The sequence below is a fragment of the Centruroides sculpturatus genome, unplaced genomic scaffold (assembly GCF_000671375.1).
Source record: "Centruroides sculpturatus isolate CEXI.00-Female unplaced genomic scaffold, Cexi_2.0 scaffold52, whole genome shotgun sequence".
Classification (NCBI taxonomy): domain Eukaryota; kingdom Metazoa; phylum Arthropoda; class Arachnida; order Scorpiones; family Buthidae; genus Centruroides; species Centruroides sculpturatus.
In genome coordinates, this window is record NW_019385745.1 from 649854 (window position 1) to 671328 (window position 21475).

At 35.0% G+C, this 21475-nt stretch overlaps 1 protein-coding gene and 1 pseudogene across 1 annotated transcript in view; one reads left to right on the forward strand and one right to left on the reverse strand.

The window, feature by feature from the left end:
• LOC111641725 (dual specificity tyrosine-phosphorylation-regulated kinase 1A-like) overlaps window positions 1-21475 on the reverse strand; it is a 121720-nt gene that overhangs the window by 257 nt on the left and 99988 nt on the right. The gene's annotated exons all lie outside the window — the stretch shown is intronic.
• Window positions 5856-7534, forward strand: LOC111641724 (annotated as a pseudogene).

Below are 21475 nucleotides of genomic sequence, written 5' to 3' on the forward strand. Positions count from 1 at the left end.
ATACAAGATAACGTTTTTATAAATCAAATTTATTAATTATTTTTAAACTTTTCACTTAAAAATAAGATTACTTAATAATTTGTTATATATACACAAATATAAATTTATAATTAAATATGTAGTAGATATGTTTACAAATGAACAAACAGGATTCAGTCAATATTATAATCCCCAAAAAATGGTATTGTTTATTACATGATATTTATGTATTGTGAACTGTTATTATTTTCTTGTTCACATATTCTTATTCTATATTTATATTTGATTTTCTGTAGTTTTGTATTTAAATGTTAAATTGATTCAATTGGCACATCATTTCATATTGTAACATTCAATTTATTAATAGTTTATATTCTGATGTAAGAACATGAAGATAGCTAATCTAAGAAACCAAAAATATTTGTTCCATTAAAATATTATTCTTAATTAAAAAGATTTTGAGACTGTAATATTAAATACATAATAAATAGAAATGAATAAGCATTATAAATAATAACAAAATAATCTTTCTTTGTTTTTTCTTTTACAAGTGATATAAAATACACTGTTATTACACTGTTACTATTAATGGAATGAATATTTTTGACCATATTTAATAGCTATCTTTAGGTTCTAGACTGAAACTTAATAAATCAAACAGGAAGCAAATTAAAAATTGTAAATTTACATAGTGAGTCACATGCACAGGAGCGTAATACACAAATACATTAAATAAAGTATAGAAATAGTAAGATTAAAAGTAACAATACAATAACTAATACAAAATAAAATAAATAGCAAAGGATGATAAAGAATAAAAGTTTAAATGATTGCCTCCAAGCAGGTGACACCACTACAGAATCCTTAATGTTAATTGTACTCTCTTTCTTCAACATGTCTTAAATATTTGGATAGTCTGGAAATTTATAAAGCTATCAAGAAAGGAACCACAATTAATTTTAAGGATTCTGCAGTGGTGTCTAATGCTTGGGGCATTATTTGAACTTTTATAGTATTCTTTATCATCTTTTGCTAAATTCATGTTTTTACTTATTATATTTGCAATGAAAATGTGATTTCAGAAAATGATTATAACTTATTCAAAATTATAAAAAAAACTATAAAAGTCTTCATTACATCCTTTCACACACCTCAGGAACAAAACTGATTTTTTCCAGTGAAGTTAACTTAATAAAATATCAACTTCACTAGGAAAAAACAGTTTTGTTCCTAAGGTGTGTGAAAGGATGTAATGAAAACATTTATAGTTTCTTTTATTTTTTAAATATTAATGTTGTCCTGGCCAATGTGTTAATCGATTATAATCAGTTAAATCCTAAAACACTGTAATAGTCAAACTTGTATACAGTTTGACTATTACCAGTATGTGAATTCTTCTTTGACTGAAAAATAACTTAAGGCTGATAACTTAAGTTATCTTTACTGGTACAAGAATTCACATACTGTATGGGAATAATGTTAAAACTATACAAATATGTCACAAAAGTTGCAGGCAAACCTTTACTTTGTTACCCTATGACCAAGAAGATGGAGCTTGATTAGAGTTATATAGGCAGCAAAATACATAGTCATTAGACAAAGAAGTCAAGCACTTAACTGTTTCAAAGAGTTGGCAAATATAAAGGCAGGAAACTTGCCTTCACACAATGATATGATGGCATCAATTACTCAAAGATATTAAAGAACATCTTATCATTTACAAAAGAAAGTTAAGAAAGAAATACAGTGGTTACTTAAGAGCTCATATAATTGAAAACATTGAAGAAGAACAGACCTCATGGATGTCTCTGATACACTGTGAAGAAAAACCAAAAGTAGCTAATCCTGACGCAATTAAAATGTGTATTTGATGCTTTTTCTTCACAAAATTTGTATAAGAGTAGAGTAGTATACATAAAAGAAAAAATATATATGTTACCGCTAAAGCTCGAAAGTCGTTAATGTGTACACTACCTAGCTAATCTGCAGATTAACTAGGGTAATCCGTTAAAGTTGTGAAAATTGTTCCATTTCTCAAATTACCTAGATAATGTGCAGAGTACCTAGATAATGTGCAGAGTATCTAGGTAATCTGCACATTAGCTACTAGGCACTCGGTAAAGTGAAAATAAGATCTTTGCCACAAATAAATGTACCACAAATAGGTGTGCTTGTCACAAAAACCAATTGCTATGAAATTCAAAGTGTCACCAATCTTTAGACTGTAAAGCACAATTGGATAATGTTACCTATGGTGAGTAAAATGGTGGCTCGTCTCTGATTCCAGCAAACAGAAGAAAGGAAACAGTGGGGACACACGTTCAAACCTAACCTAACCTATTCTAATAATTTGGTTGGTAATAATTATGGTAATTTATTATAATAGGCTAGGTTAGGTTAGAACGTGTGTCCCCACTGTTTCCTTTCTTCTGTTTTCTGGAATCAGAGATGAGCCGCCATTTTACTCACCATAGATAACATTAACTGCACAATTATATCATGCGATCACCAGAAAAAGTATGATAATTTTATTATTTTTCGTCTCCGGTCCAAAAGTAAGGTATCATTGAAGTCGTCTCGGTCCCCTGGGTTCAGATAGATACTCAAAGTCCTGAAATTCCATGTAATAATTTCCTAATTGTATTAATATTTTACCATTTGATTTTTTGTATGTTTTTTAATTGGTTGATGATTGATTCTATCAACTAATTTGTTGATTGTTTGATTGTATTAACTGGATTATTTAGATATCAAAAATTAAATAAAGAACATTATGTTAATTTAAGCATACAGAAACGTTGCTGTTGTTCCAGCAAAGATCTTATTTTCACTTTACCGAGTGTCTAGCAGGTAATTTGCAGATTACCTTGATAATCTGCACATTACCTAGGTAATTTGAGAAATAGAGCAATTTTAGCAACTTTAACGGATCACCCTAGTTAATCTGCAGATTAGCTAGATAATGTACACATTAACGACTTTCGAGCTTTAGCAGTAACATATGTATATATTGTTTTATGTATATATTTTATGGAAAATAAACTCCCGTATATATATATATATACGGGCAGTGGTGATATTCAGCGGGTTCGCACAGGTTCGGCCGAACCCGTTGTTAACATTTTCAAAGTTTTCCGAACCTGTTGTTAAACACACGTAACATTTCTCAGTGGTTTTTTCTTTTAAAAATATGTTAAAATATACGTATTATACTCTGTAACACTACTAAACTAGAGCCTTATACACCTTTCGCATTGGTGCAACCTCCATGTTAAACACACGTAACATTTCTCAGTGGTTTTTTCTTTTAAAAATATGTTAAAATATACGTATTATACTCTGTAACACTACTAAACTAGAGTCTTATACACCGTTCGCCTTGCTGCAACCTCCATCGACCGTTTCAATCTCGACTGAAACGAGGTTTAATCGCGATCGACTCAAGAGAGTTCTCGAAACTAGGTCAGTCATACGAGAGATTCCACAATCCCACGCGCGCGAGAAAATACAAGATGGCTGCGGAACACGTGTTGGGCTATCGACAGCGAANAAACCTGCTTTCCCTATGACTTTTTGTGATTAAAAAAAAAGCTAATTTTATGTTTATAAAATATTTTGAATGAAAAATATTAAAATATGTACAAAATAAACCATTTTGGACTCTTTTTTTATTATTTATAAAAAAAATATAGTTATGGTATTAACAATGTTAAATTTTAACTGACTTAATTTTGCGAACGCATTTTTTTTTATTTATATGAATATCTTAAGGTCAGTTTTTGCGCTAATGTTGCTAATGCACCATTTGAGCGAAAAAAAAATTGTTAAGGAAAACTTTTCTGTTAGCAAACCCTTTGTTAAATATTTCGAATATCACCACTGTATACGGGAGTTTATTTTCCATATATATACACAATATATCCAATATATAATATATATACCGGAGTTTATTTTATGATTTCTTGGGTGTTTTGCTTCATTATTGATACTTGATAAATAAACAGAGCTATCAAAAGAGAAAGATACACACTGCTATTCTTGACGATATTGTGGCTAAAGCCAATGGAAGTGATTTTGTTTTAGTAAACTGGATGTAGCCATAGTTTTAATCAGCTTCTGTTGGACAAAGCATCCAAATCAATCATGACATTTGTCACTCATATGAGACTATTTACACTTAAGAAGATTTTTTATGGAGTAAATTAAGCATCTATTTCATAATTTAATCTAGTAGACTAGGTAATTAACTTGTGTTCTGCAGAGCCCTAGGGTTCTACCAATAAAAATTTGGGGTTTCGCAATAAAATCAGTTGAGTCTAGTCATGTATAAATTTGCCATTGCAGATTTGGAATGTGAGGTGTAATTGTTCTAGTCTCAGTTCAATTGATCTGAGACTATGTTTATAGCTTTATAAACAGTGGAGACTGATTTATTGGTAACAAAACAAACTGAAATCATGATATAATGTTTGACAAGGTAATGGAAACCATATAAAGAGTAAAACATAAACTAAAACTATAAAATCATTAAAAATATCATAATTCTTAAGAAAGATCCAACATATAAATAAAAATACAATTGTTAAATCTGTATATATATATATTAAAGACAAATGTTCTGTCACCACTGCACACAAATAATATAATATAAATTTTAAAATAAATTTAATTTTTAAAAACATTGTTTGAATTAGCAAAATATGACCTACTTGAACCTATAACCAGTGCGTACAGAGTTTAATCTTCCAAAACGAACGTTTTCTTAAGCCCTTCTAGGTTCTTCTTCAGGTAAATCAGCTGGATCGAACACAAATACAAAAAAATTTGAACAAATCCGAAAGCTGTTGAGTTTGAATCGTTCAGTTTGTTTGTATTTCCGTCACGTGACATGTTTGGAAGTGCTCAAACTTAACGATCAATGTCCAAACACAAGAGAAAGTTATGTCAAAATACATGACATACGTGAGAGTGAGATAAATAATTAATAATGATCTGACATGTTCCCCAGTAATTTTTTTCTTTATTCTTTACTAAGTAATAAATAGTATAATGCTATCTCTCTGTATATAGTAAGATCTGCCATGCCATGGAGAGGCCAATCTCGTCTCTTGTATTAATAATGCATGAGGATGTGTCATATGCATTAAAAATTTCCATCTCCTTTAACCATTTCAGGTGGTCAATGTGCAGTGTGGTGACAATTAATTGCATTCGAGCAAAGTCCGCCACAATTTCGGGATCAGTTGCGTAAGTGGAGAGTGAGGTGGTGTATCTATTGCGAGATTTTCTGTATGATATGGAAATGTCTTGCAAGTATTTTAAAATACTTGCAAGACATTTCCAAGTATTTTAAAATGGGACTGCAATAACATGGTTATTGCAGTCCCATTTTAATAACCATGTTATTGCAGTAACCATGGGACTGGCAATGTTTTCCAAGTATTTTAAAATACTTGGAAAACATTGCCAGTCCCATGGTTACTGCAATATCATACAGAAAATCTCGGAGTGCCATAAACTGGCACAGGCTTATTCCACCATTACAGCAGTGGCACAAAGTGGTAGCACGAGGATGAAAAATGTGAGGATATTGCTTATGTTCAACCCCCTCTTGAGGTCTTTATACAGCACCATCACAAAAAAACGAAAGGTTACCCTGGCATACAGGAGATGCAGTACTTTGTTCGACAACTTATGTAACAGAAAAGACTGATCCAGTATGGAGAGATTATCAGACATCTATACAGTCCTGCTAAGGGATAACTGGTTTAACAGGGATTTGGTATACATAGGATCAACTAACGTTCGTTGGGGGTTAGATTAAAAAAGCATATCTCTGATATACAATGCAATAGATGCATCACCTCACTCTCCACTTATGCAACTGATCCCGAAATTGTGCGGACTTCGCTCGAGTGCAATTAGTTGTCACCACACTGCACATTGACCACCTGAAATGGTTAAAGGAGATGGAAATTTTTAATGCATATGACACATCCTCATGCATTATTAATACAAGAGACAAGATTGGCCTCTCCATGGCATGTGTGGCGACAGCTTTGGCGATAAATTCCAAAGCCGCCACAAGGGGGAACCCCTGAACTGGACAAACCTGACCTATGACACACACATTCTTGTTGGATTTGGACCTCTCCAGACGTGTGTAGTAACACCTTGTGTTTTAACCTGTACAGTTGCACCATAATTCATATATAGAATAAATGTTAATATTTTATTGTATGTGGCCTGGTTTGCAATGATTAATTTCACACAAACTGGTGACCCGGACGTGATATATGTTTTATGGTGCCTCTACCCGATGAAGGACTCTATCGTGCGACATGAAAATTCCATCCATTCGCATCGGATACAATGTTGGACTTTCATCCTTTTTTGGAACTGCCAACTCATACAACTAGACCTGCGAAACGTGTAACCACGGATAATTTCTCGTCGACGGTCGACTTTTCTCAACGAAAAGGTATAGTACACCACGTGCTACCCTTCTTTGTTCTCGCGCCACGTGCCATCCTTTGTTCCCTCACCACGTGCCTTTACGTGCCATCGTTCTTTGTCCTTTCCCCACGTGCTGAACTGCGCACACAATGCATCATTTAAGGATAACTACCTCCGCACTGCCACATCTACGTAAAAAAAAAAAATCATCATGGCTGAGGCAGAAATTAACGACGATCACCGTCACATAGCACGCGTTGCGATCAGACCCCCACCCTTCTGGAAGGGCAACCCTAACTTATGGTTTGCTCAGTTAAAAGCACAATTTTCGATAAATAACATAACCGTCGACGACATCAAATTTAAACACGTCGTTGCCACGATAGAGCCGGAAAGTTTAAATTCGGTGCAGGACCTAATCCTCAACCCGCCCAACCAGAATAAATTTTCCACGCTAAAGGCTCGTCTTATTGACGTCTATTCGGAGAGCGAGACCTCCAAAATCAGAACGCTTCTTCAAGGTTGGAACTGGGAGACCAACATCCATCCTTCCTATTATCACGGATGCGCGACTTGGCCGGAAACCATTTCAACGAAGACCTGCTACAATTTCTCTGGCTGTCAAGACTACCTCATAACGTACAGGCCATTTTAGCCGCATCTAAGGAAAAACTCCAACAACAGGCCGCCATGGCTGACAAGATAATGGAATTAGTCTCCCCCGCTCACATTCAAACGGTCGAACATGACGTTGCCACTACCTCCACCTTGAAGAATGAGGTTGCGGAATTAGCCCAGCAGGTCAAGAACCTCACATTATCCATCAACAACCAACGCCGCTCCTTCACACATTCTGAATACCCTCCCAACAACAGGAGGCGCCGCAGCAAATCGCGCCAGAATCAACAGCACAGCACCCCACACAACGGCATGTGTTACTACCACGCTACCTTTGGGGAGCAGGCGAGAAAATGCAAAGCCCCTTGCTCCTTCCGACCGTCGGAAAACTGACTAGGCGGGCGCTTACGGCCAGAAGCCTCACCCGCCACATCGATCGAATCACCATGGCCGACCCTACTACGAAATACAAATTCCTAATTGACACAGGTGCCGACATCTCCGTTATCCCAAAAAGTTTTAACATGTATTTATGCAAACCCGACAAGCTAGTCCTCTTTGCTGCAAACGGAACGCCTATTTCAACTTACGAAACAAAATTACTAACACTCAACTTTAACTTAAAGCGGAATTTTTCGTGGCCATTTGTAATCGCCGACGTAACCCAACCCATCATAGGAATCGACTTCTTAACTAAATTCAACCTACTGGTAGACGTTAAAAACAATCGACTAATCGATGGAGTCACGCAACTAAAGTCTCCTGGTTGCTGGCAGAACCGACCTACAACTGTCACTAACATCACCGCTGTGACTAATGACTCTCCCTACCACCGTATCATGGCCGAGTTCACTACCATCACAAATCCGTCGATAATCCCCGAAACCAAGAAAACGCCAACCACCTTTCATCACATCGAGACTAAAGGACCACCTGTCTTCTCAAAACCCAGACGGTTACCACCACATACACTCCGAGCAGCACAGGAAGAATTTCGGTTCTTAATGTCCCAAGGCATCATCAGACCATCCAAAAGCCCCTGGGCCAGCCCACTACACATGATCAAGAAGGCAAATGGCCAGTGGCGACCATGCGGCGACTACCGTCGTCTCAACGCTGTAACCGTCCCTGATCGCTACCCTGTTCCTCATATACAGGACTGTACTCAACTCCTAGAAGGCAAAACCATTTTTTCCACCCTGGATCTAACCCACGCCTATCACCAAATACCGGTCTTCCCCGAGGACATTCCAAAAACGGCCATAACAACCCCATTTGGCTTGTTCGAATACATTTATATGCCTTTCGGCCTACGAAACGCTGGTCAAACCTTCCAACGATACATCCACCAAGTCCTACTTGGCCTCGACTTCTGCATCCCATATTTCGACGATATATTGGTCGCGTCCAAAGATGCGGACGAACACACGGACCATCTCTGCCAAACGTTCCTCCGCTTGCAAGAGCACGGCCTAAAACTAAATCCATCTAAATGCATCCTCGGAAAATCTGCAGTTCCATTCCTCGGCTGCATGATTACATCATCCAGAGTAAAACCTTTGCCATCAAAAACCAAGGCCATCAACGATTTTCCTCAACCAAAAACTGTAGCTGAGCTCCGTCGCTTCGTAGCCATGCTCAATTTTTATAGACGTTTTTTGCCAAATGCAGCCCAAACTCAGGCCCCACTACTCGAATTTCTCAAGGACTCCAAAAAAAATGATAAACGCATCATCCCCTGGAACGAATCTGCTCTAAAGTCCTTCAACCAATGTAAAGCAGATCTCTCAAATGCAACGACCCTGGCATACTATTCATCACATGACAATCTCTCCCTAATGGTAGACGCATCTAATGTCGCCATCGGCGCTGTACTCCAAACTCATACCACCGAAGGAACACGTCCACTAGCCTTCTTTTCACGGAAACTAACGCCTACCGAAATAAAGTACAGCACCTACGACAGGGAACTGCTGGCTATATACTCCGCGATCAAGCACTTCCGCCATACCATCGAAGGTCGAGACTTTGTCATCTTTACGGACCATCGCCCCCTCACCTTCGCTTTTCGCCAAAAACCAGAATCTTGCTCCCCACGTCAGCTGCGACATCTCGATTACATTGCGCAGTTCAGCACCAACATCAGGCACGTCACTGGCTCGAACAACATCGTAGCAGACACTCTCTCTCGGATCAACGAGATTCGACTTCCCGTGACAGACTTTACCGCCATTGCGGAAGCTCAAGCAAACGACGACGAGCTAACCGCACTCCTCACGGACGATAAAACAGCACTCACGCTACAGCCACTTCGAATCAGCCCGTCACTACAACTATATTGCGACACCAAGGACAGCAAAGTTCGCCCATATATACCACTCCAATTTCGCCGTCGAATCTTCTCTTCCATGCACAATCTGGCCCATCCAGGAATTCGTGCAACGAGGCGTCTTGTCCAAGAACGTTTCGTGTGGCCTTCGATGCAGAAAGACATCGCCAATTGGACCCGTTCCTGCATTAACTGCCAACGGTCCAAAGTGAATCGGCACACCAACAGCCCTCTTCAGAGATTCGACCTCCCATCCAATCGGTTTTCACATGTGCACCTCGACCTCGTCGGACCACTCCCACCTTCAAATGGATCTACCTATCTACTCACCTGCATAGATAGATTCACGAGGTGGCCGGAAGCTGTTCCCCTCCACGACATTTCTGCTGAAACAGTCGCTCGCACTTTTGTCTCACATTGGATCTCCAGATTCGGTGTTCCCTCCATCATCACAACCGATCAAGGCCGACAATTCCAGTCTCATCTGTTCGCCTCACTGACAGCTATGTTGGGCATCCAACACATACGTACAACACCATACCATCCATCAGCCAATGGTTTAGTTGAACGATTCCATCGTTCGCTAAAACAGGCTCTCAGATGCCACAAACAACACTGGACGGAATCTCTCCCAATCGTTTTACTCGGCCTTCGATCAGCTTTAAAAGAAGACATCAATGGCACTTGTGCCGAGATGGTGTACGGCACAACCCTTCGTCTCCCGGTAGAGTTCTTCCATCCTTTGCAGGAACCACCAGCAGACTCATCATCCTTCCTCCATCACCTACGGTCCACGATGCAGTCGCTCACGCCGACTCCAACATCTGCACATGTCAAACCTTCACACTTCGTCCATCCAGCACTCAACACCTGCTCCCACATGTTTGTGCGAAAAAAAGGTCATAGAACTTCTCTGACCTCCCCTTACGATGGACCCTTCCCAGTTACCATGCGGACACCCAAGCACATCACGATCCTAGTCAACGGAAAAACGACAAAGGTCAACATCGATCGACTGAAGCCAGCATTTCTGGACAGCGAGAACGCCAGCACGTCGTCAAACTCGTCCAGACTCCCCAGAGCGACCAAGGACAAACACTCCTAATAACTCCGTGCCTACCAACACGACGACGACGACACTTCTGGAAGAAGAGTCAGGTTCAACCCCCGGTACCTTTAACTTCGTACCTACGGCACTGGGGGGGGAGTACTGTGGCGACAGCTTTGGTGATAAATTCCAAAGCTGCCACAAGGGGGAACTCCTGAACTGGACAAACCTGACCTATGACACACACATTCTTGTTGGATTTGGACCTCTCCAGACATGTGTAGTAACACCTCGTGTTTTAACCTGTACAGTCACGCCATAATTCATATATAGAATAAATGTTAATATTTTATTGTATGTGGCCTGGTTTGCAATGATTAATTTCACACAAACTAGTGACCACAGCATGGCAGAACTTACTATATACAGAGAGATAGCATTATACTATTTATTACGTGGTAAAGAATAAAGAAAAAATTACTGGGGAACATGTGAGATCATTATTAATTATTTATCTCACTCTCACGTATGTCATGTATTTTGACATAACTTTCTCTTGTGTTTGGACATTGATCGTTAAGTTTGAGCACTTCCAAACATGTCACGTGATGGAATACACAAACGAACTGAACGATTCAAACTCAACAGCTTTCGGATTTGTTCAAATTTTTTGTATTTGTGTTCGATCCAGCTGATTTACCTGAATAAGAACCCAGAAGGGGTTAAGAAAACGTTCATTTTGAAAGATTAAACTCTGTACGCACCGGTTATAGGTTCAAGTAGGTCATATTTTGCTATATACAACCAGGTGTGCAGTTGCTATTTTATAACATTGTTTTAATTTTCAATTGATTTGATTTTTAATTGTAATTTTATAATTTTACTTTTGGTTTCAATTTTGGTATAAAGTGGCTATCTAGTATGGTTTAATTTGTTGATATCTGCAGAGTTCCAACATTTTTCATTAAGGTGAAAAGAATTCCATGATAAAAATAAGTTGAGAACCTCTGCAGTAGACTCTAGAAGGAATCTTGACATTTTAACCTTACTGATGATTTAATTTTAGTTATAATAAGTTTTAAATGTTCAATTTGTATCTTGAAAAAATGTATATGAAAACAAAATGTTGCATAAAATTTTTAAAAATTATATTAACATTGTCATAGCCAACATTCTCTCTCTGAAATAGCCGCTGTAGAAATGTCTTCTCCCATTAACTATTCCAATGTTGTGTGGGCACAAGAACAGACAAAAAGTTAAAGGAACTGCTATCAACAACCAGACAATACTATTCAACAAGCAAACTCCCAAACACTGATACAGAACTCTACTGTGATATATCTATAAGTACAGTGAGAATGCCCAAAAACTGCCCAAGAAAACTGATACAATCATTTGAGATGATGCATAATTTTTTCATCCAAGGATTAAAGCTATAATAAATTTTGTTTTAGCTTTACATTTAAAGTTTAAATTTTATTGTAGCACAGTGTTTCATTTGGCTAACAATGAATAAGGACTGTCACAAATGGGCATTAGTTTGTATTCCCTGCCAAACAGCAAAAGTCCATTGTCATGTCTTGAGCTGACTGGGTTTCTTCCCAGTATCAGGTGAGAGATTTGAACACATGGATCTGGATTTGGTAGGGCCATTGCCACCATCCTAGAGATTTATACATATGTCCTCACCATGATAGGTTGCTTCACATAATGGCCCAAGATTGTCCCAATTGCAGACATTATAGCTGAGGTGGTAGCCCAAATATTCATGTCCAGATGGATTTTCCACTTTGGCATTTTGTGACAAGTCTCAAGCAGCCAAAAACAACAATTAGAAGCAGGATTAATCTAGGCACTAACCAGGCTACTGGAAATAGATAAACTGTGCATGACTGCTTTTAATCCTAAAGAGAATAGCATGGAAGAACAGTTAAATAAAATTTAATGATGATGTTTGATATGTTTTCTTTAAATAATTCTCACATTAAAAAAATTTCAGATATTCTCTTTGTTATGAAAATATAAAATAATCAGAAACAATGATTCTTATATTTTTTATGTCCTTTTTAAAAAACCTGGTTGAAACAACTATCAGTATAAAACCAACTACAGTGGTGCCTTGTACTTCAAACTTAATTCATTTCTGGAGCTTGTCTGAACTCTGAATCATTCAAAGTCTGAAGCAATTTTTCCCATAAGAAATAATGGAAAGCAAATTAATTCATTTCCAGATCCTAAACAATACCCATTTTGATAAATTTAAAACAGTAAATACTCATAACTTAAGATAAAAATAACACAGTTAAATGCCTTAATAAGAAATGAAAACACAAAAAATAAATAAAATACCTAAATACTGCATAATAAATGAAAATAGCATTTTCCAGTTGCACACCATCGACTTTGATTTAAAAATGGCCACCATATCTGCCTGCTTTCGCACTTCATAGTAAGTTCCTTTATCATTTCAATTATCAATATTACAACCTTCCTTTTAGATTTTGTTGCTTCTACACATTTCTCAAATGCCATGGTTAATAAATAAAGGTTACATTGGGATAAACAGAAAATTTATATGTAGTTTTAATAGCTGTCTTTACGTAACATAGTTGTGTGATTTAATTGTAACAGTTGTGATATTTAACAAATTATTGCTAATGAGAGATTGTATTCTTTGTTTAGAAGCTTATTTTCAACTTTTTACTTCATATTTTGTTTGAATAAAATTGAGTAGAAATGACTTCAGATAAAAAGCATATCTAACATGCTACTCTATGAATTTCAAAAAGGTTATAATACTGTGTAAACAGTAATAAAGGTTCATAATGTATGTGTATGGGGAAAATGCTCCTAAGCTTTGAAAATACGAAAAAGTTCCATTTGAAAAATTTTGAATGGATAAACAATGTATGAGACATTCAAAAGATAGATGTCAGCAAAAGAAAAGAAAAAAAAACTGAAGAAAGAAATTATTAAAAATTGACAAAAAACACACAATATATATAACCAAGCACACCAAAAACGAAGTGAAAAAGCACTGAAAACACAAGAGTGTAATGTAAGAGTAAGAGATGATTTATGTTTATGGTTCAAGTGCATTGTATCAGTGCAGGCACAGTTTGAACTCTGAAGCATTGATTGAAATCCAAGGCAAATTTTTGTCGAATTTAGCATTCAAACTCAGAAGTGTTTGAAGTACGAGATACTATATATATATATTTTTTTAATGTTTAATTTTGATTAAACTCAAGGAAAAGAAAAAAGTCTTCATTATAACTTATTGTTTACAGTAAGAAAATCATAGCAACAATGCAGAACACGTTGATATAGGATTTTTTTTTTAAATAAAAAGAAAATTAATTGAAAATAAATTGAAAACTCTGAGGATGAAATAGTATCATGAGAATATCATGATCATATTTAATTAAAAAAGAAGAAAAAAAATGTGCAACTCACATCAACCAATTAACCAGTGTAACATTAGGTTGAGGAACATAGGAATAACATTAGGAAATGTTATTTGTATGTTCCTCAACCTAATGTTCGATCTTATTTAAACATCTTACAGAAATTTCATGCGCATAAGATATTCGAAATCCTTACCATTCGATTTATATTCAAATGTTAACTGCCGGCCTGTTTTGAATTAAGAAGAAGCCTGAAGAAGAGGTTATGAAAACTTTTGTTACTTAAATGTTATTTGTATTCACACCAGTTAATTGATTGATATGAGTTGCACGTTTTATATACATCCTGGTGTGTTGTGCAGTTAAGTAAAAAAATTTGATCATTTCTCTACATTAGTGTGATTATTCTATCACAGCTTTTATGTATTATTTATACCAATTACTTAGGCAAACAAGGTGCCCACTAATCATTATATAACAGATTTTTAAGGAACTGCTTATCAAACTCTCTTTCTAATTTTGATGGTGATTCCATCACAATACAGCATGTGCACACTAAGCTCATCACATTCAAAAGGAAATTGGGTGCTCTTCTGTTTGTTATCTAACAAAGTTGTAACCCCATTATGCATGCCACACAATGAGGACAAATCACAGTCCAACACAAACCACTTCATTCTTCCTTGATATGATTTATCATAGGAACTAATGAACTGTTTAATATTTCTCCAATCTTAACTTTTCATTATTTTAAAAATCATATTTTTTTGTTACATTATTACCACAATTTTAGTTTTTGTTTGAGTTTTCATGATTTTGGTATTTTTTCTGAAATTTTCCTTTTTTAAAGTTTGAGATTTTTCAAAGTATGGCTAATAAATGTCATGTTATATTAATTTAGAATACAATGAAAACTATTCCTTTTTTCCTTCAACAATGAGTGCTATGAAGAACAAGAGAAGTAACTAAAATCAAACATGAAAATTTTAAACAAAAAATCATGTTTGCAATTTTTTTTGTTTAACTAGTATGGAAATGTTTCCAGTTTTACTATAATTTTGACTTTGAAAAGTGCAAATGGTTCATAAAAAGCATCTCTCTATAAGCTGAAAAGACTTTAGCTTAATCAACCCCTTTTTCAGATGTGTTGAAAAAGTATTTAAGGTGTTGTTGGTAAGATGCAATTAGTTTTATGAAAAGGGAATTTTTGGAAAGATCTTTTTACTCTTGGTAAAATTTAATTTGTTAACATTTTAGTTATTGTTTAGTTGTGGAGATAGTTTGTTTCACTAACCTGCAAGGCATTAACATTTTAATACTTAAGTTAGTATGTTGTATTTATCTGAAATGGAGACATCTGTACAATAACTACATGGGGGCTGTTTCTTACAGTTTTCTCAAATAGAGTATTAAAATACAAACTAACAAAGCAAACCTTGTAAAGTCAACTTTGTTATTCATTAAATTTGGGTTATAAGGATGCTGCACACAGTCATTCTTTGACACTTTACTGTGCAGCACATAAATAGATGATGTAACAAAACATCATCTATTTATGTGCTCCTATCTATTTACTATCGAAACTCATGACTATCTATTTTGTTATCCATTTCTGGCCATTTATCCACAACTCCACTTGCAATGAATTTCATTTACCATAAAAACTTAAAATAATTTATAGTACAATGCACACTGTTTATTTTTGGAATGAAAAGTAATTTATTGTAAAGAAAAGTGATCATATAAACATATCTGAAGCTCAGATTTTGGGAAAATATGTTGCTATTAAAATATGAAATTTATAATCTGCAGAGCTTATACAACATGTTTCTTTGAACATCATTCAATGTGTTAAGATTCTGTAATCACCATGGAATAGCACCACCTGTTGCAAAGCATTGAGAAATGGAAGATACAAAGTTGTGCATTAATTAGATGTGAAAAAATTCCATTCTTCACTTAAATACATATGTAACTGTTCTAACATGTGAAGAAGGCATTAAGTCATCTTTATTTTCAAAAATTTCATACATTTTCTGTATCAGAGACATGTCTGGGATTGATGCTGTCCAGAGGAGTACACATACAGTATATGATTTAATTGTAGGCTTTGGTTTTCCTAGGATTGTGTGGATGTCATGCTGCAAAATATAGGTTCATCTTTGAAAAAGTTTGTTTTAATTTTCATAGATGTTGTTGAAGGATTAGAATATAGGCTTAAGAATTCACAGCACCATCTCCAAAATGCAAATCTGCTACTCTCTCTGCACTCATGCATCCCCAAACCATTAGAGACTGTGGATTCTGAACTCATCTTCAATATATGCTGGATTATTACTTTCATCTTTAGTACAAATGACTTTCTTGCCTGTATTCCCATGGTTTACATGAAATGTTTGTTCATCAGTGTTTGTCCTCTTCATATGAGCTCTGGGCAAAGCTGAACATCTACATGAATGAATGTCTGACAGCATTATTATATACTAGTGTGTACAGTTCATTTCACTAATATTGGTCAGGCTGTAAAAATGCACAGTAGTTGAAACTAGTCTATTTATTTACTTAGTGAAGGGAAAGAATTGTTGACAAATCCTTGACAAGTTCACCGTGCATTACCAAAAAAGGAGCTCTTGAGCTTTTAATTTAAAATTTTCAAAGCCCTAACCAAACAGCACATTACCTTGTCTGGCAAAGATAAGTAAAATGATTTATACAAGTTTATTCCAAAATTCTAAAATTTTGGCCTAAGAAGATATGCTATTATCTTGTATAAACATTAATAACCAACAGATATTGCCAGGTTAACATTTGTGGTTATAAGAACAATTTAGACTTGGTTGTTTAAATGTATATAAATTAATAATTAGAAATTATTTTTGAACTGAATTTTATAATTTCAAAATTTCTGGAATATAAAATCTGTTTAGAATAGGATCAATGAATTCTACATGCTGCACAGGCATATTAGCAATTATGCAGATCTTTGATCCAGTCTTTAGTTTTAGACATATATTAATTTAGACTTACTATGTAAATATACTGATTAATATTATTAAGCCAATTAGGATATAGTCTATAACAATTATCAGTCAGTCTATATATACGTTTATCCCTCTTTTTGCATAGTGGATATGTTTCAAAACATGCTGTGTAAAAAAATTTCCATAAAAAAGTGTCTGCTTGGTTTGGGAAAGTTCATACAGCACAATAGCATCCACAGACAGCATTTATGCTGTCTGTGGATGATATTGTGCTGTATGAACTTTCCCAAACCAAGGCTGAGAAGAAACTGGAAGATTGGAGGAAAGTTTTGGAAGAAAGGGGCATAAAGTTTAGCAGAACTAAAATAGCTTATATGACTCAGAATGGTAGAGATGAGTGTAATATTAAAATCCAAAATGTGCCACCCCTTTTGTTCCGAGTTTTAAATATCTTGGGACATTTGTCGAGATGGAAGGAGGATTAAACTCAGAGGTGCAGAATAGAATTCAATGTGGATGGATGAACTAGAGGAAGCTGAGCAGTGTGTTATGCAACAAGAAAGTTAGCTGCAATCTGAAAGGAAAATTGTATAAATCAGTTGTTAGGCCTGCAATGTTATATGGAGCTGAGACATGGGCAATAACAAGAGCTCAAGAAAGAAAGATGGAGGTGGCAGAGATGAGAATGTTGAGATGGATGTGTGGAGTGTCAAGGAATGATAGAATAAGGAATGATTTTATTAGAGGTTCTGTTAAGGTGGGCCCCTTGAGCAAAAAGATGCAGAATGTAAGTTGAGGTGGTTTGGCCATGTAGAGGGAAGAAGTGACAATTATGTTGGAAAGAAGATTAGAAAACTGGAAGCAAAAGGAAAGGGAAAAAGAGGAAAACCAAAGATGTGTTGGAAAGATAAGGTGGAAGAAGACTTGAACCAGATGGGACTTAAGAGAGAAGAAGACCAGAGGGGACTTAAGAGAGAAGAAGCCCTTGATAGGGAGAAATGGAAAAAACATATTAGAGAAGGAAACACTGATCCCATATAAACATGGGAAAAGGTGAAGATAAAGAAGAAGAACAGGTATAGCTTCAAATAAAAGGCTGCTTAGAAAAGATAAATGAACTCTTGATTTAGAAGCATGTAATTTTAAACCAATCTTTCAACAATAACACAATTTTAACAAAAAGTTAAATTTAAAAATTTTCAAATAAATTGTTTTTTCAATGTAAAAAATTGATCATGTAAAGACAGGTTCTTTTGTCAACTGCATTATTTCAAATTTATGTGAAAATAGGGATAGGTGTGTGTATATATCTAGGTTCTCAAAGACTAAAGATGATCAATGAGGAAAAAAAGACCAGAACATATGATTTTACATAAACAGCTACAACAAGAAATTTTGCATCCTGGTGGCTTACAGTTTCTTATAAAAAGCGAAAATGAGAATTTTGTATCAAGACTGTTAAAAAAATTACCATGATTCATCATAGTCATTTTCTTTTTATTCTGTAATAGCAAATAAACATAAACAACAGCAAAACTAATTTATTTTTGAGGAAACTGGAAGAATGACACTTAGCAGTTGATATCTTTTGTATAATGTTTGCACATTTTATCATTTATAAACAATACTAACCTCTTTTATTAGCTGCTTACAAAATTCTGCTTACTCCCAGATGTTATATTTCAGATTGACAGTAGAAACTGCAAACATGAGGGTACATTATGTATGGTAATGAAACTATTGTCATCAGTTGGAAACTCATTACAAGCATAGAGCCATTCAAGTAACCTTTCTTTAGACTAGAAAGTTAACATCAAAACAACAGCCAAGACATTTCTTGCTCAAACCAATGTCCTTGTTTGCTGATGTGATGTCATTTTAGAACTAACTTGTGAGTTGACTATAAATTGGGTTATGCTCTTCTTCCTCAATATGATTAAGATGGTAGATTATTGTATGCATTTGTGATAAAAATGCCACAATGTTGTTTTTACAATGATGCATTATGTTAAGCTGGTAATGCTAGAATGTGTTCTAATTATTTTTTAAGTCATGATAGAAGTTCTCATTATGGTATTTCTGAAAATGGCTCTTTATAAGCAGCCAGGATGTAAAATTTCTTCTTGTAGCTGTTTCTGTAAAGCCACAATGTATTCTGGTCATTTTTTCCAATCATTGAGCATTTTCAGTCTTTGCATCTAACATATATAGTCACAAGTTAAAGTCTGAACTATATTACTAAACATTAAGACTTATGGATTAATTAAGCTTAAGATTAATAATTTCATAATTTTTCATTTTTTCCATTTTTACAATTTTATGTATTATTTACTTTTTGGACTGAGTTATTTTATCTAATATTTGCTATGATAGATAATCCTAAATACTGATTAGTTAACATCATAGAATCTTATGATTTGATCAGTATGCATTTATTAATTGAAGACTCATGTCAAATAATGTTGCAAGTGTCAAAGTAGCATTTCCACAAAAATTGGAAAACCTCTAAATTGAAGTAAATCAGTTGAAAGTTTCAGTTAAAGGTATAGGAATGACACTGCTGCAAAAAATTGGGTCATTTTCATTATGAAATATTTTAGAAAATGATAATAAAGCATTCTGTGTAATGGAAAAAACTTGCACATGCACATGTCACATGCAATATTTTTTCATTTGACTTTTAAAAGTTTAATATTTTGGTTTTACAGCAAGGCCCTGTCTACTTCCCTATTTATGACAGAGCATTTTATAAGCTGCGTGTTTTGGGGCATTTAACAGAAAAAGGTGCTAATGGAAAAATGTTGCATGTGACACAATAACTCTTACTAAACAAACATGAAAATACTTGAACAAGAAAAGAAATTATCACAAAAAACATTAATTATATATAAATACTGCTTTATTCGCTAGCACTTTCGATGTATTATAAGATGTTGTCCTCAGACAGAAACAAACTCAAATAAATATTTCGAACAAACTTTTCAAATTAAAACTAACGGCTTTAGTCCTTTAGAACAAAATTATAATTAGAATAAACAAATGTAAAGAAGTTAAATTAAAGTGCACGTGGTTGCTATGTGCATGCACCATAATGTGTGGTTTAGGTGCTGAGAGCATATGGAGTTGTGTAAAAATCTACCGACTCCAACTCCAATTCTGACTAGGGGTGGACATGTTACTGAAAAAGACCCGGAAATTCTGATGTCATCACGTGACCTCATAATAAAAGATTCAATAAATAGAGTTCTAATAAAGATAGAACGTAGAAACTTTTTATTCCAAAGCTATAAGACTCCTCTAAGTAATATATAAATATGTATTTGATAATTTTTACTTTTTCGGCTGTTATATATAACAGATGGAAAGTGTAGCGCTGGGTCAAAAAATGACTCTTCCCAAATTTTTACATTTTTGGACTCGGGACACCTTGAAATTTCGAGATATACAAAAGATTCTAGGTTTTTTCTATATGTGTAGATGTTAGACTGTGTATGTGGGGCATGATTTTGTTCACCCTGTTTGAAGCCTAATAATTTCTGTGATCAGAATGGTCAGAATCGGAGTCAGATGGTTTAACACAGGAGTTAGTTATTAAGCGTCAAAATGGTTGAACTAAATTGTGTCCCCATATACATTCTAACATCTTAGGCGAGAACATCTTAACGGGTTTTACCGTACAAAAAATGTATAAAATGACAAAAAAGCTTACTATGAGGGAAGAGACGAGTTTTATTTTATTATTATTATTTTTTTAATTTTGAACGCTAATAACGAATAAAATATTCATTAAAAGATATGACACATGACCACTTTTATGTCTTTATCCTGTCGTTCTTTAATTAAGAACCAAAATTTAATAGTATTAATGCCCCTTTATACACAAGCTACAGTGCCACATTTCGTTTCTTAAACTTTACCCATTCTGAGATATTGTTTAATATCTCAGAACAGAAAATAAAGAAATTAAACAAATTAGATGCCAATGCACACACTTGTGCAAATTTTTCCCCTTTTATTGACCTCAGTTGAGGATTTTGGGAGGTCTCCAAACGTGTAGATTTGCAAAAGAAACTTGGAGGGTCAAATTTGACATGATTCCAATACTTTTCCGTTTTATATACATACAAGTTGGGAAGTAAAAAGGAGACAGAGTTGGAAGATTTTTTGATGACTCTGACTCTGACTCCAGCTAAAACACCAAAACTCCGTGAATCCGACTCCACAGCCCTGTAATTTTCAGATGCTTTGACCTCATGAAAAATTTTTCTAAAATACTGAGATCTTTTATGTCATCATTCATTGCAAGCTCCATGCTGTGAAATGCAACACATGCAATGTTTTTCCACTCACCTCACTTGAGTGCTGTATAGCTACTTTAATTTGTCCATGTATCACAAATATTCATTTCCTAACTTCCTCTGAATTTCTGATATCTTATGATTCCAATTTGAGGGTTGACAGTACCTTCTCACTCCTAAATTTTGCATTTGCAGTTCTGAAGAAGTGAGAGTGAACACCTGCTTGTCTGCCTTTTTGTAGAGGGTTCGTTTTGGATCGTTAAGAGTTAGTAGATGCACCGGTAACAGGTTAGAAAAAGTTATATTACTATTCTCCGGTGTTGTGGTAAAGATGTGTAGTCTGCCTTTTTGTATGCACA